General features: G+C 48.3%; 1 protein-coding gene across 1 annotated transcript in view; it reads left to right on the top strand.

Annotated features, from left to right (window-relative positions):
- Positions 1–7227: 7227 nt before the first annotated feature.
- Positions 7228–14903, top strand: part of LZTS1 (leucine zipper tumor suppressor 1) — a 67127-nt gene continuing 59451 nt past the window's right edge. Inside the window, exon 1 of the mRNA XM_027549787.1 lies at positions 7228–7482. The gene's annotated coding sequence lies outside the window, so the exon portion shown is untranslated. The remainder of the gene's footprint in view (positions 7483–14903) is intronic.

Here is a 14903-nt window from a genome sequence, read left to right as displayed (position 1 = left end):
CTTTTCTGCCCTCTATTTTTGGAGCTGGTGAGATGGAGGCCTTCTCAATCATTCTGGGAATGAAAGCAAAAGAAATGGTCAGCATGGAGCAAATACAGTGAGTCAGGGAATAAAGGCAAAATACAGGGTGAACACCTAGAGAATTCGATACACAAAGTAAAGTCAGTGAAGTTAGTCCCAGAAGATGGGAGGGAAGAATGGCAATGCTACTTGAGGAGTGGAGTGACCTGGAGGATTCAGTTAGAAACCCAGGCAGGGGGCTTCCCTGGTGGTCCAGTGGCTAAAACTCCATCTTCCAATGCAGGGGCCTGGGTTTGATCCCTGGTTGAGGAACTAAGATCCCACATGCCACAGGGCAGCTAAGTGCCACAACTAGAGAAGCCCACATGCCACAATGAAAAACCCACACACAACAGTAAATGAAGATCCAGTACATACATCCCCCCCTCTGAAAAAAAAAAGAAAGCCAGGCAGGCCAGCGGGAGCTCAAGTCCAGGGCAGGTCCCAGGCGACCAGTCTTGATGTCACCAACTCTTAGGGGACAGCATCAGCCTTTCAGTCTAGGGCTCCCTGAACTGCTTCTTCAGAAAGAGCTGAGTAAATGTGTAAATTCTGTTTCAGCACAAAGGGTCTCAAAAGCCTCTCTGCTATTTTTTTTTTTCCTCCCCCCTGGGCACGGGAAATGAGCCTGCCAACATGCTCCATAGGGGAACTAAATGATTACCCAGAAGTCACGGTCTCATATGCTCTATTTGCTTAAATGAGTTGAGGGCTACAAGCAAATGTGGGCTTGATGGGGCCCATTTACCCAAGGCCTCTCTCAGTACTGACAAAGGTCATGCCAGCTTCTTTGTCTGCCTGTCGTTCCTCAGCCCTGGGGAGGAATCAGCCCAAAGCCAATTAGTCCATTAGTCACCATCCATGGGCAGCAGCAGACTGAGGGTTACGAGAGAGATAGAGAAGTAAGAGGTGGTCGCTGACCTCGGTTAGTCATTAACTATTTGTGGAAGGCCCTCTCATGGACCAAGCATGGAGCTGGCCACTGAAAAATCTAGTAGGAAAATAAGGTGCATTCACCTAAAACAAGAAAGCGCAAGTCACAAAGTGTGCAAGAAGGAAAGAAGAGCAGGACACGGACATGACACATTTGCTAGGACTTCCAATCATGGAGTGGGAGTAGGGGATACAGGAGGGCGGGGTCAGGGCTTGGGGAGGGCCTTGAAAGATACTTCCTTCCATTCTGCCCTGAAGGAAGGCAAGGGCATGGTGGTGGCCTTGATGGAGGTGGGGAAGTTGTGTGGAAGTAAAAAGACATATCGGGAGGAGGGAGGAAAAGGAATGCATAGGTGAGAAAGAGGCATACGGCAGAGATGCTAAGAAAGAAGTTTAATCCTGATGGTGGAGGGCTTCCTTGGTGGCTCTGTGGTACATAATCCACCTGCAATGCAGGAGACCCAGATTCAATCCCTGGGTTGGGAAGATCCCCTGGAGAAGGAAATGGCTACCCACTCCAGGACTCTTGCTTGGAAGATCCCATGGACAGAGGAGCCTGGCAGGCTACAGTCCAAGAGGTGGCAAAGAGTTGGACACTACTGAGTGACTAACACCTTCACTTTCACTTACACTTTGGGGCAAATTACTTAGCTGCAGTTTCTTCACTTGGAAAATAGAAATAATAATGATTTCTATAACTAAGTAAGATAATGTAGATAAAATGCCCAGCAAAGTAGAGGGATGAAATAGACAAGCAATGATTGTCAATTCTCGCCACAGGTTCCCCCTTCTCACTTGAAGACAAGAGATACAGGTATGTCCCAATATCTATTCCACTTCCAATCCCTTGGTAAAAGCCAATCAAAATAATCTCACTGGATTTGCCAATGCCTGCTTGCTGATGTGGCTAAGCTTGTTCAGTGTCAGCAGGAAAGATTTTTCTCACCTTTCAGGAAAGGTTTTCTTGATCCTAGGAAAGAGATTCAGAAACAAAAGTACTTTAATCCTCAGACCATTGCTGGATTTTGGGTGTACCAATGGGACAGAAAGATCCAGCCTATAGTCCTAAACAATCATTGTGAGGGCAAAGCACTTACTCTGAAGATACCAAACCAGGAAATGGAGACCTGTTCTCTGATGATATTGTGAATCCACAGTATGCACTAACCTGGGAGCTGATCTCTTCACTTATTCATTCATGAGTGGTTTTCTTCCTTTTGTTTAACCCAGTTTGATTCAAGCTTTCCTAATACTATAAATAGAAACAAAATGGAAACATCTGCCTGCTTCAGACTTTTAGATAAACTAGTCCAAACCCTGGAAGAGACAGATTCCCTAACAAGTGATATAGCCCAGAACCTTTCAAAGCAAGGATGCTGAATGAGAAATAACCAACCACCTCCTATTGAAAATGGTGTTGGGATACGAGGAATCAAGTCAGAATATTTTCTTCTCAGTTTTTCCATAATCTAGTTTAACCTTGCATTTACATTGAAGCTTTTGCTAAACAGTTATCTTGTGAGTTTTGGTGGCTGGTGGCTGGAAAAAACCTCTTCACACTAAAGCTAGTTAGTGCCATTTGAGCAAGCTTTGCCGGTGGCTCCGCGGTAAAGAATCCTGCAATGTTAGAGCTGTGGATTTGAACCCTGGGTCAGTAAGATCCCCTGTAGGAGGGCATGGCAACCCACTCCAGTATTCTTTCTTGGAGAATCCTGTGGACAGAGGAGACTTGCAGGCTACAGTCATAGGGTAACAAAAAGTTGGACACAACTGAAGCAACTTAAAATGCATGATCACCATTTGAACCCTTTGCTTTAGCTAAGGTGACTGCTTTACTATTCTCTGCTCAGGGGAAGGCTGCCTACCTGTGGTCTCCACTGCCCAAACCAAAGCACATCAGGCACTGGATCAGTCACACGGTTGCTGAGGTAGGCACAGGAGCCATGCCTTAGACCCTGGCGTCCCAGTGAAACTGGGCCAATTTCTTATCTTGCTCTTTGACTCAGTTTTCCTTTAGATGAAAGAATGGGGTGGACATATTTCCTAAGGTGACTTGAACATCTTACTGGAGATGAGTCATCCCAGGATAGGAATTCTGAGGTCAGCACGTTCTCCCCAGGGCCTGGAGGTGTGTTTGTTCCCTCCACAACTTCCCTGGTCTCCTGAATGGGAATATAGGTTAAGAATTCAGAGTAATAATATAATAATGTCAGATAATAATGTCACCGATGATAATGGTGGTGATAACAATAATGCTAAACAACTTCTGGAAGTTGTGTAGTACTTTCTAGGAGAGGAGAAAGACTATTTGCATTTTATCTAACTTGTTTTCTTAACAGGTAGAGAAGTCAAGGGAAGAGATGGCCCTCTCAAAGCACAGGAGTTTAGTGATATCCAGAGATAAGAGATGTAAGGTGCCCAGAGATGTACAAGAAATGTAAATTCTGGTTCTAAGAGCTTCACATCCTGGAGGGAGACAGGACATTGGTTGGGCATCTTCTAAGATCAGGAGGCATTGGCTTTGCCTGAAGGAAAATCAACCTACCCCCACTTCCCTAGGCTAGCTGGAAGATAGATGGAGTAGTGGAAGCCTGTTGATCCGTTAAAGCTTTTCTCAATGCTCTGCTGCATGCTAACTCACTTCAGTCTTATCCAACTCTTTGCAACCTCATGGACTGTAGCCTGCCAGGCTCCTCTGTCCATGGAATTCTCCAGGCAAGAATACTGGAGTGGGTTGCTATGCCCTTCTCTAGGGGATCTTCCCAACCCAGAGATCGAACCCATGTCTCTTATGTCTCCTGCACTGACAGGTGAGTTCTTTACCACTAGCGCCACATGCTCTAGCATAATAATATTTTCTCACCTGCTTTCAGAGATTACCCAGCCTCAGTTAAATACAGTCATCCTTTCTTACCTCCCAACACAAAGCCCTGAATTTTTAGACTCAAAATAACGTTAAACTGTTATTTAACATTTTTTACTTTTCTTACCACTTTGATTTCATATTTTCATATTTTGGTTTTCATATTTGCATCAGTGCCACAGACAGGGCAAATATTACTAGGCCCATTTTACTGATGAGCAAACTGAGTCTCAATACGGTGACTACAAGGTTACAAGTTTGAAAAAGTGGGAATAGATGTGAATCTTTTGTATACGAGTTCATTCCTCTCTCTGCAACATCATCCTGCCTTCCACCATATAATTTATTTAAGTACTCTTTGAGTGCTTGCTACATACTAACAATATGCTGGGGATTCAATGTCAAATAAGAAAGATGTTGGGCTTTGAATAAGAAACTCACAGGAGAGTTGAAGACAAACAAGAAGTCAGGCGGTTATTTAAATTGTGATAGGAGAAAGTACATTGAAAAAAGCAGAGGTGCTTCTAGCTCAGACCAGCTGTCGGGTTACTGGGCCATGGGCTTGGTCCTCCGTGGCCAGTCTGAGGTCCTAGAGCTGAGTAACAGAATAAGTAACAGAATAAGCTAGAACAGTAAGCCATTTGAGCCTCAGATAATGAGTTGATGAGGATGGCAGGGAATATTTTATAAGAGCATAGTTCGTGACCCAGTTTTCTAGACTCACCTCAAGCAAGGGAGAGCCTGAGAGAGGCAGGGGGATAGCCAGGACCTAGAAGGATGACACGCCGTCACTAGACAACAGGAGAGGAGCCACAGTGAGACTCCCACCAGAGGTCTCGGAGGCAGACACACCCAGGCATTGCATTTCCATACCCAACAGCTGAATCAGGAAGCTAATTATGGCCTCGAACTTCAGGAGACCACATTCCTGAGGCTTTTTTGACCACACACATGCACACACACTGTACCATCATGGCTCTCCTCTCTCATCCTTCATCCTTACTCTGCCCCCTTTCTCCATACACCCCACTTTATCTCTGAAGCTTCCCTGCACAGGGTGTTTCTATTCTTCCATACTGTTTCTGGCTTTCACCTCTCACACACATCACTGCTCTGCCCAGACCCTTTGCCTAACTCAGTCCTTCTAAGTGGGCTGTACATCAAACCCTAGAATGCATTTTAGGTCTTAAATTTTGACAAATAGAGAATGACTTTTCCAATGAGGGATGAGTACATACAAAGGTGGGTAGGAAGTATTGTCTGAGAAAGCTGAGTAACCCGTCTTGGGGTTGACACAAAGAAATTGCAGTATTACTTATAATAGCTGTTCTGTATATGTACTTTCATGGCAGCTATTATAAACAATGCTACAATTTCTCTGTGTCAACCCCAAGATTTATAATTGCTGCCATGTATATGCACTTTCAGGGCTTCCCAGATGGCGCTAGTGGTAAAGAACCCCCTTGCCAATGCAGGAGACATAAGAGATGTGGGTTCAATCCCTGAGTCAGGAAGATCCCCTGAAGAAGAGAATGGCAACCTGTTCAAGTATTCTTGCCTGGAGAATTCCATGGACAGAGGAGCCTGGTAGGCTACAGTCCATAGGGTTGCAAAGAGTCAGACACGACTGAAGCGACTTAGCATGCACACATATGTGCTTTCCACGCGTTTGCATGTGTGCTAAGTGACTCTCATCAGGAAGTTTCCATGAGCCTTTTATCCTTATCAGAGGGCAGACAGAATGAAAACCACAATCACGAAAACTAATCAAACTGAGCACATGGACCACAGCCTTGTCTAACTCAATGAAACTATGAGCCATGCTGTGTAGGGCCACCCAAGACGGACGGATCAAAATGGAGAGTTCTGACAAAATGTGGTCCACTGGAGAAGACAATGGCAAACCACTTCAGTATTCTTGCCTTGAGAACCTCATGACAGTATGAAAAGAATACTGGGGCGGGTTGCCATTTCCTCCTCAGGGGATCTTCTGAACCCAGGGATCAAACCCACGTTTCTTATGTCTCCTGCATTGGCAGGTGTATTCTTTACCACTAGTACCACCTGGGAAGCCCATACCTACCACATACTGGGATTTTTATTAAATCCTCACAACAAATCCATAAAGAAGTCATTCATTCATTCAACAATTATTTACTGAGTGCCTACTATGTATCAAGTTCTGAGTGTTGGGGATATATGTGAACAAAAGGAATCAAGTTGTTCATTCATGAATAAAAAAGAAAGTCCCTGCTCTCAGGGAGTTTACATTCTGGGAATTGTTATCCCAATTTTATAAAGGAAGGAACTGGGATATAAAGAATTTAAGGCAGTGACTCAGGGTCATAGAGTTGATAAGTAGCAGAGCTTGTCTGACTGACCCCTTAAACCTCATGCCTCGCTGTCTCCCAGGAAGCCAAGGATTGAAAGATGGAGTCTTTAGGATCAAGAACTGGAGACAGTGAGGATCCTCTACAGGGTTTCAGGTGGAGAAATGGCAGAAACAATATGGTGTGGTTCCCTTCAGGCCATCTTCCCTCATCATTCTACTTATAATCAGAAGCCAGGCACTTCAATCTCCCCACCCCCACCCCCGCTCCCGCCCTCGACACTCCCTGGGCAGGGTCATGCCTGGTTTTAATGAATTAGATTCCACGCATCTTCAGGACCCCAGCCTCATCCAACCCTTGGAAACCCAATAAACTGGCCCTTTGTCCAACCAAATCTTGTAAACTTGGGTCCTCTCCTACCTCAAATGCTAGAAGTTGGAAGTGGGTGGTGGAGAAAATGATAGTGTTAGAAAGGTACTGGGTAAGATTACTAGCTATAAACAGTCCTCAACTTTCACCTGAAACTTTTCGGAGTGGGAGTGCCAGTGGTCTAGGCTCCAACCTGCAATCCTGGCGAGCCAATGCCTCTTACCAGGCTGCTGGTGCCTTCTTTGAACCTAGAAATCCAGGGGACTGAAGTGGGGAGATGGTGCTGGGGAAAATGAAACATTGTAAGAAGAAGGCTGTGAAAAGAAGGGGGAAATAAGAAAAAGACAAAAAAGGAATGGGGGAAGAAAAAGAGGGGGGAGAAAAAGATCGAGCAGACGGGGCTACCCGGAGGGATCTGCTGAAAGTGAGATCGAAGAGTTGGGGGAGTCGGGACCCCGCGCGGTAGGCGGATGCAGGCGAGCGGGAGGTGGAGGGCAACCCCAGCTGTCAGTTGGGAACAAAGGCCGCCGAGCCGCTGGGAAGAGCCGCCGGCAGCCCTAGCCAACGAGCGGCGCCGGCGCCGGCCCCGCCCCGCCCCGCCCCGCCCCGCCCCGGCCAATGAGCGGCCCCAACCCCGCCCCGGTCCGCCCGCCCCGCCCTGCCCTCCCGCCTGCCCGAGGCTCCCGGACCCGCGCTGGGGCCGGCGCTCAGGGAGCCAGCGAGCGGGCAGGCGGCCGGGCGGCGCCGGGCGGGAGGCGAGGTAGAAAGTTTCTCTGCTCGCCTCATCTAGCGAGCCGGAGCCGAGAGCAATCTCGGGACCCGCCCGGCCAGCGCGAGAAGAGAGACGGGAGCACATCGCCAAACACACTGGAAAAGAAAAGAAAAGAAAAAAACCTGAAGTCAGCCCCAGGAGCAGGGACAGATAAGGTGAGGTGGACAGGGGTCTCGCTCAGTTCCCAAGGAGGGAGCCGGGCTCCCGGGAAACTGCGCTCCCCGCGGCGTGCCAGCGCGTCAGTGGGTCTTTGTCTGTCTGTGCCGGCGTCTGTCCAGGTGTCTTTGTCTCCGCATGTAACTGTCAGGGTCTCCCCTCTGCCCGGGCTCGTGCGGCGAGTCTGGTCCCCGCCTGGAAGAAAGGAGGGTGCGCCCGTCCTTCCGGCTTTGTCTCCTACAGACCGGGTTTATCTACTCCCCGTCCCGAGTCTGATCTACGAGGGCAGAGTTGTTGGGTGACACTGAAGTCCAGAAATGAGGAAGCGGGAGATGTGCAGGCAGGGTCTGACAGCCGCGGCCGGGCCACTGAACTTTGCTGTCTGGAACTTTGGAGACGGGCTGTGTGTGTCTGCACTGGTGGCGGGGACACGGGTGCAGCTGGAGGTTTAGAATGTTCCACTGAAGGAATAGGTCACAGGGGCTGAGATCGATAGAGAAGGTGGGTGATGAACCTGGGTATTTAAGTGGCCCCCTGCCTGCTTGGGGCTACCCAGGTGGCGCTGGTGGTAAAGAACCTCCCTGCCAATGCAGGTTAGAGGTAAGAGACACCGGTTCGGTCCCTGGCTTAGGAAGATCCTCTGGAGGAAGGCATGGCAACCCACTCCAGTATCCTTGCCTGGAGAATCCTATGGACAGAGGAGCCTGGAGGACTACAGTCCACAAGGTCTCACAGAGTCGGACACGAGTGAAGCAAATTAGCACTGCCTGGACTCATTCAGCCAAAGCAACACACACACACAGTCTCCCACCTACACACATATCACATTCATTTCTTTCCCTCACCCACCACAGGCAGCCAGCCCCTCACTCTCTCCCCACTCCCCTACACACACACACTCACCCTTCCACACGCTTAACTCCAGCCTTTAGAGCACAGAACTCAGCAGCAACAGGCACCAACCACTACAGGCTTTCCGGTTGATGCTCCACGTGGAAAGGACTAAACTGGGAGGACCTGAGCGGTCTGCTTGCTCACGATTGTGTCGTGCCTAGGAAAGTGCTCCTGATTCGTTGATTTCGGGGCCCTAATTTCCCAGGAATGAGCAGTACTTAGGGCGCTGAGCATCTAAAGTGTCTGGGTCCTTGCTCTGGCCTTCCAGCCACATCCTCTCGCTGCCATCAGCTGCTCTGTTCTGGTCTTGGGTACTGGCAAACTAGTAAGGAGTTACCTCGTCCTGGAAAGCCCTTGGCAGGAGCTGTGCCAGGTAAGGATCTCCTGAAGCCACATGGTGGGAGCTGAAATGCCCTGCTTGAGAGATAAGCTGTCTGCTTGGCACTTCTTCCTGCGTCCTGAAAAAGAGCCTGTGTGTAGGGGCAAGGGAGCGTTTGTAAACTGAGCTTCCTCTGAGTTAAAAAAAAAAAATTTTCCCTGGGCATGTTGGGGGAAATATAGGTGCTGAAAGTCTGTGGGTATATGTACGCACGTGAAGATGTGTAGCAGAGACAGTGATTACAGGCAGGAAGGGTGTTTATGTTCAGGGATGGAGGAGAGAGGAATCTATGGTTGAAGTCTGTGGACAGAGGCATACACGCTAATCAGGTGTGGCGTTTACACCTTGTATTTATCCAGAGCCTTTCTTCTTGAGGTGTTTTCTGTGCATCATAGACGTTATCTCATTTGTTATCTCCCTTACCCTTGAGACATAACTACCAGGTGAGCATGGAGCATCGCTGACTCTCTGTGTTCTGACAGTGAAAAAAGTGAGGCCACAGAGCGGCAGGACTTTCCTGAGGTCCACAGTTCATGGGAGCAAAGTCAGGCATAACAAATAGGAGTCCAAGCAGAAGGGATCAGGGCTGGGTGGATGTGAGCCGGGGACACTCATCTGTTGGTGATGAGAAGAAACTCAGGTTGGAAAAGAAGGGTGTCTCTTTGAAGGTTCCAGCATGTGAGCAAGAGGGAGGATGGGACATTTGAGATGGTGGGGTTTTTGAATGTTGATGGCAGCCTCTGTGCTTCACAAGGTAGAACCTGTTTTAATAGTTCGGCTTCTGCTCCTGTCTGTCTATAGGAAGAGCCCCTTGTCTGCCCATGTGTCCCTGTGGATATGTGTCAGGATAGTTGCCGTTGAAGGGGGGCGGCTAGGTAGTGTGGCTTGGGGAGAGCCAGTGCATTGGGACCATGTGAGGGGAAAATTTGCTGAGCTATTTCGAGAAACCATGCATCTGCCTATATGGCCACAGAGATAGATGGGCTCTAGCTATGGAAAAATGGCTTTTTGATCCCCAAAACATAGATATACTCCTTTGCACTTTTTCAACATTCATTTTAAAAATATTCATTCGGTGTCTACAAAAGGCAAGGCCCTGGGCCTGAAAGTGAGTCTACAAGGATGAATAAACCTGTGATGGCAAGCCAGTGGTTACACAGCTTACAGACTAGTGTAGTGGGAAATATTTAGCAACATTTAATACCCTTCACTAAGTACCCTGTGTGCCCAGTACTTTTGGCTCATTATCTCCTTTAATTCTCAGCACAGCCCCACAGGGTATGTATGATTATTAGAGGAGGCGACGTCAATCCCATTGCTAGGATAGGAAATGGAGAAGCAAGGGTCTCAGCTCAGCTTAGCGCTGACCCTGGCTCTTTGCACATTCTTCTGTTACTTTTGAACATGTTTCTTCTGTGCAAAATATTCTTGCCCTCTTCCTCTACCTCCACCCAACTAGCCCCCGTTTGTACTTCAGGTTTTAACCATACAGGAGCAACTCCTCCAACAATTTGTCCCTTCTCTCTTTAAGTCTGGGTCACCTGCCTTCCCGTCATTCCTTGCTCTCCTGGCATTTACCCACAGGCTCCTGAAGAGCCTCCAAAGTTCCTACAGGCAGAGATTGTGTCATCAATTCCCAGTTCAGAGTAGTGTTTGGCTTCTAGGAGGAAGTCCTTAGGAAATGCGTGTTTAATAAAATAACTGGACATAAAAGAGGTATCAGAGACTTGGTGGGAGCACTTTTCCCAGCATCAGGTTTCTGCTGAAGGACACTTGACTGGCATGACCTCTGATTTTCCTGTCTGTATTACTGGGCCAGCTGTTTCAGGGCTTCTGTCTAACTGGAGCTCCTCCATCCTGATTCCTGCCTCCAGTAGTTTGGGAGCCTAAAGAAAACCCAGCCTCCACCCACCCTGCCAGCCTACGCACTATATCTCCAGGTCCTTCGACCGAGAAGTATAATTATACAAGTAGGAGGTGATAGGTGTGATCTAGATTTGAGGTTTCAAAATCCTGCAGTTGGAACCCCCAGGGGGCAGTGGTTCCAGGGCAGTGATGAGGTGTTTCTGGGGTCTGGCCAACAAACCTGGGAAATCTTTCCAACTGCCTGGGACATCTTTAGACGATTTACATGGTGGGTCACTGATCTGGCTTTTGAATAGATTTTTGTGCTGCTGCAGTTTAAAAAACACTGTTCTGGAATGGACACTCTCACAGTTCTGCTGGGAGTATGAGTTGCTCCCATGCTTGGGGAGGTCATCAGGCTGTGATTTGCCCAAGGTCACACGGTTCAGAGTCTGGTGACTCCTTTCCCATGCTCTTTGCACCACCCCGTTATTCCTCATGTCAGTATTTCACATGATTTCTCAGGGATCCTTGATGATTTTCATTTTCCTTTCAAAGATCATCACCCAAGTTTGAAAATCTCATGTGTCGCGTTCTTTCATTCTTGTGCTCAGTCATGTCTGCCTATTTTATGACCCCATGGATTATAACCCACCAGGCTCCTCTGTCCATGGAATTTTCCAGGCAAGAATACTGTAATAGATTGCCATTTTCTTTTCCAGGGGATCTTCCCAACTCAGGAATCAAACTCGCATCTCCTGTATTACCAGGCAGATTGTTTACCACTGTGCCAACAGGGAAGCCCAGTTTATCCCTCATCTCCCTGGCACCTTATATGGAGGTGCATGCGTCCTAAGTTGCTTCATTATTAAAAGTCTTATCCATGCAAGGTGCCAAGGTGATGGGGGATAAACAAAATGACTAAATAATGGTCTTGCTAAATAAAACTTGTGATGAGGATTGAGGAGGAGCCAGCCCCCATGAGTCAGTGACAAGTACGTTGAAAACTAGATCGGGACAACTTTGAATATGGCAGCTGTTCCCCAGGAGGGAGGTAAGCTAGAAAACTCTAGGGTGGAGGTGGCTGTGAATGAGACCTTGAAGTTGAACCTAAGGAAGGAATTTATACCTTTCCTATAGAGAGGAAGCATAGCAGCAACAAGGTCATAGCTCCCAGATGCAAGTTCACAGTCCAGGAGATGAGTCTCTCTCTCCAAGGGGAGCCCCTGGAGGGAGCCTGTTACCTCCTTTTAACTGGCTTGACCAGCCATGCAGACCAGACAAAACTGGGCAATGCCGGGTGGGAGGTAACTCTGCTCTTTACAACTGCCTCCAGCAGAGTGAGTGTATAGCTTAGCCACGGATGGGCTCTTCCAGGGGTGCGGAAAAGTCGGCCTGCTGACTGTCATCCAGAGTCAGGTGGGGTGAGTTGGGCTTCTAGCTGCTGCTGCTTTGCATAGTTGCCTGTGTACCTGCAATCTTCATCCTACTTCTCTTTCTTACTTCCTGCCAGATGATAGGCTCCCACCAGACAGCCTGACCATCCCTGGGTTTCCTATTGTAATGATTTTAATAGCACTTTTTAACTTCAAAAGGATTATTATTATTATTTACAACTCTGAGATTTCTTCTGCAATTTGACAGATGAGAAAATTAGATGAGAAGTAAAGGAGTTTTACCCAAGACTTTAAGTGGAATGCTCAGGGTTGAACTGCTCTATCTTGACTCCCAATCCGAGCAGTAACCACGCAGCCGAATTAAGTAAATAGATTTAGGTTCAGTGAATTGTTGTCAAGTGTTTAACGTACGGAAAGAAGAAAGATTTTTAAAATTATAAGAACTTGTTTACTTCCATATTTATTATAATTCAAGCTTGATGAAAGTCTTAGACTTTTCTCCCCTTTTTCTGTTCGCCCCCTTCTTATCCCCAAGCACTTGTTATGCATATAGCTTAAGCTCAATAAACAAGAAACAAGTATCTGGCATAATGGCATCTCTACTTGAGATGCACTTTAAGGAATGAAATGTATTTTATGTCGGTTCTTTCTCTTTATAGCTAGTCAACTCATAAGGTTTAGTACATGCCGTGTTGAAATTATGCAGATTTTGTCTTCACAGAGTCTGAATTAATGACATTTCATTGGAATACCGAGTTTTCATCTATAATCTAATTCAGTGTTCCCACCTTATCCATATGCAACAAAGTCCTAAACTAAAATGGGATTAGCGGTCTCTTCGTTGGTAGTGTGAGCAGCGTGTGGAAACCAGACTTCAGGGGTGGTCACATACGGAGGCTGCCTCCCAGATGACAGAATTGGATGGAGGGTTGGTGGCAAGAGAGTGCAGTGGGGCTCCAAGTAGGGGAGGCAAGGGAGTCGGGGGGGGGGGGGGGGGGGGCGGGGCGGGGCAGGGAATGGGGAGAGGGTGAAAGAGACAGAGGAGAGAGTGAGTGTGTATGTTTATGTGCGGGTGCATACGTACCCTAACAGCTAAAACTAATTGTCCTAATCAGTCCAGCAGAGAGGTGATTTTTCTTCATAAGTGACAGGCCAAATTGGTGTCTGAACAGATGTGATGTGGGTTTCGTCCAGCGTCTGGAACAAAGGCAGGAAAGAGCCGCCCTCCCCAGATCACCCACAGATTTGCTTCCATGTCAGCTAATCACTGTGGAAGAAGAGAACTGCCTTTAAGATGACTGTGGGCAGACATGTGCACACATGCACGCGCGCGCGCACACGCACACAGACACACACACATCCCATGCATTCTCATCATCTCTTCATCTCAGGTAAGCTCTCCTCTGATACCCACCACACTTGCAGTCATATCCCATAATACCAGTCCTCAAGACTCCCAGCTGGCCTGCCCTGCAAGCCCCACACCAGTGTCCACCTGGGTTGGCCTCTCTCTGGGGCATGGTCCACAGCATGCTGGGGGCAGCCCCCTCCCCCAAAACCACAGGACCTCTGTTTCTTCCATGCCCAGAGCAGTCTTTCCAGTTCCCATCAGCCCCTCAGGGCTGTAGATCCTCTGAGGCCCCAGCATCCATTAGAAGAAGGACCTAACTAGTGAAACTGCCAGCCCCAGGGGTGTACAGGAACGTGGACCCCTCAAAGACGTCCAAAATAGAGCTGAGATCGGGGGTGGGCATGACTCTGAAAATGAATTGGCATTTCAGGACAAGTCCTGCCCCTCACATGACCTAACCTCCCTGCACAGGCTGCCAGGCAGCTGAGGCAGTCCCTGCCCTAGGCACCTGGGCAGGGCTGTGCACCTGGCTCACTGGTCTGTTGGCTTTGGGGGCATCTTCACTCTCCTTGCTGTTTGCAAAGCTATTTGCTGCTAAATCACCCTCCTCCTGGCACCCCGGACTGCTAAATTGGTCTCAACTTGCTGTACTTCCACCCACCACCTTAGTCATTATTCGCTGGCAGCATTCAGAGAGTGGGTGGAAAGCAGCCGAACATTATATTCCTGCTGAAGAGAGAGAGAATTGAGCATAGGCATGCAAGGAAAGGGGAGAGGGAAGGAGGTAAGAGAAAGCAAGGGAGGCAGGAGAACAAAGCTCAGGCTTGCCAGCACCTGTCCCTGTGACCCCAGCCACCCTGGGTGGTGGGGCAATGGGCCATAGGTGAGTGGGTGCTGGACTATTAGGAGACCCAGGCCTTCCAGGGTAAGAGGGGTATGCTCACTACTGGGGCTGCCCTGCCCAGTCTGGTCCTTTATTTCTCCCTTGAACATCTGTTCCCATGAATTAAAATGTAACTTATATATCCTTCCTCCCTGCCTAGTTGATAAACTTTTAAAATTTTATTTTTAGCAATATTGCAAGGGTGGGATCTTAGTTCCCCACCCAGGGATTGAACCCAGACCCTCAGCAGTGAAAGCCTGGAGTCCTAACCACTGAACTGCCCAGGAATTCTCAGAGATAAACTTCTTGAAAAGGAAAGTGTGTCATGCCCCCTGTGCCTAGCACCAGGCCCTGGACATACTCGGGGCTGAGCCCCACATAGTCGAGATTGAGGGTAGTGAGGGCTATGGTGGTCCTTCCTAGCCAGCCATTTCAGGTCTCCCTCCCTGGTGGCTCAGACAGTAAAGAATCCACCTGCAATTCAGGAGATCCAGATTTGATCCCTTGGTGGAGAAGATCCCCTGGAGAAGGGAATGACTACCCACTCAGGTATTCTTACCTGAAGAATTCCATGAACAGAGGAGTATGGGGGGCTACTGAGAGACTAACACTTCCTTACCTGCTGCCCTAGGACCATAGGGTCTGGGATCTCAGGCACATGAGAAGAGGAG

This window comes from Bos indicus x Bos taurus, chromosome 8 (genome assembly GCF_003369695.1).
Source record: "Bos indicus x Bos taurus breed Angus x Brahman F1 hybrid chromosome 8, Bos_hybrid_MaternalHap_v2.0, whole genome shotgun sequence".
NCBI lineage: Eukaryota > Metazoa > Chordata > Mammalia > Artiodactyla > Bovidae > Bos > Bos indicus x Bos taurus.
This window is presented reverse-complemented; position numbering and strand designations above follow the sequence as displayed.